Genomic DNA, 1931 nt, shown 5'->3' with positions numbered 1-1931 from the left:
TCTCATTTGCTAGCATTGGGCACAGCAAACCATTGGAAGTCGCAAGGTGGCATGTAGGTGGTGTTCATGGTTGTCTATTAATGAATTAATTTTGATCAATTCTGCAGATTCAGGATGGATGCCAGTATATGGTCATATTGGATTTGATCTCAAACAGTCATACCAAAAATCAAAACCGAGTCTCTCTTGCCAGCAGTCATTGGTAGCGATGTATGGACTCAAATGTGGCTGGTGTGGACTTTTGATTTTCACTTTTGCAGTATTGCTCCCTTTTCCCCACTTCCATAGATGGCACCTACAAACATGTGTGATTACCTGTGTTCATAAAAATGTGATTTACATGGGCAATAAGAATTAAAACAATATATAACAATGTTAGAATACTCCAAGGATTTCTATTTGTCTCAAATAAACGTATTCACAAAGCCACACTGTTCTCCGCTACACTAGTCGACTGTGAGTAAAACGAACTGACAGTTGACAGCAGATGCGGCTTCAGCAGGCTGCGCTTCAAGAGGTGCACTTTGCATTCTGACGGAGTGTCTTTTGAATTTTCCCCCCACAAATATGTAAAAGTAAGGGTTCAAACAGCTGTGGATGTGGGTGATGACCTCCGTCACCTGAAGCGTCAGGTCGATATTTATATTCGACTTGCAGTCATTGAATATTCCGAATGTCTGCAGGGCATCCAAAAACGAAGCGATATTGTATGGGGCCCAGAAAATGAAAAAGGCCCACACAATAAAGAAAACGAGTTTGATGGATTCCCGCTTTACCGAATGGCACCGTGAAAGCTGTTTGATTATCATGATGGAGCAAAAACACATAATTGCAAAGGGAATGAAAAGCCCTAAAATGTTCATCTTAAATATAATGGTAATTTTTAAGGATTCTCGTGTAGAAGGTGGATACTGGGGTCTGCAAGTGGTGATGTTGTCATAGTTGACCTTATTGTATAAAATTTGAGGAAAAGAAACTGCCACGAAATCACCCAAACTACAGAGCTTGCAATGGTGCCGTAAAACACAGTCCTCGCTCGAATGGCATACACGCGTGCACTACTGCGAGGTATCTGTCGATGCTCATCAGGGTGACAAAGAAGATCCCTCCATAGAAGCCCACGTGGTACGACCCCATAATTATTTTACACATGGCGTCTCCAAAAATCCACTGATCAGTGGCGCAATAGGCCAGAAATGGCAGCGAAATGATGAGTAGCATATTTGAAATGGCCAGGTTCAGGAAAGACACATCGGTCATGCTCTTGAGCTTCACACATTGCGTCATGATGTACAACACCAAGTTGTTTCCTACAAGTCCAATGACGAACAACATCAAGTACAACACAGACAGGAATTTCGATGTAATCCTTTCCTTCACACATGGATTATTGTCATCCTCATCCCCATGTAAATGTGGAATTAAAGTCATAAAAATAAAATGTTGAAGTTTCCATTATTGGATTCCTGTTAATAAAAGAAAAAAAAGGGTCATCAGATCTCTGGTGTATATTCACACACCAGCCTGAGCACATCTACAGTCGCGGTGAAAAAGTTTTCATACATTCATTTAACGGAGACATAGGTCACGGCGGCATTGAAACATTCAATGATTTCTACAATTGTTCTTTTTCAGATGATTGCACAACATACACAAAAATGAAAGAGAAATCTAGCGCGCACACTTTAAATTATTGTGGGTCATCTAAAGCCATCACAGGGTCATAAATATCCACTTGGGTGACAACTTGAAGGCTTATCTAACAGTAATTCCACCCCGAGTTGAGGGATGGCGCTGTTGCCTAATGCTTCTCCTCTTTTCTCCCCTGCAGATAAGACGACTGACAGGCTCAATGATGTCATTTCCTGGCTCCACCCCTTTCTGGTCAGACCTTCTTAAGGAATTCAGCCGCCATTTTGAGTCTGTAGATT

At 41.5% G+C, this 1931-nt stretch overlaps 1 pseudogene; it reads right to left on the bottom strand.

Annotated features, from left to right (window-relative positions):
* Positions 1–446: 446 nt before the first annotated feature.
* On the bottom strand, positions 447–1260 carry LOC120516104 (annotated as a pseudogene).
* Positions 1261–1931: the final 671 nt, after the last annotated feature.

This window comes from Polypterus senegalus, chromosome 15, assembly GCF_016835505.1.
Source record: "Polypterus senegalus isolate Bchr_013 chromosome 15, ASM1683550v1, whole genome shotgun sequence".
Classification (NCBI taxonomy): domain Eukaryota; kingdom Metazoa; phylum Chordata; class Cladistia; order Polypteriformes; family Polypteridae; genus Polypterus; species Polypterus senegalus.
The sequence above is the reverse complement of the archived record's forward strand: the minus strand, read 5'-3'. Positions and strand labels throughout refer to the sequence as shown.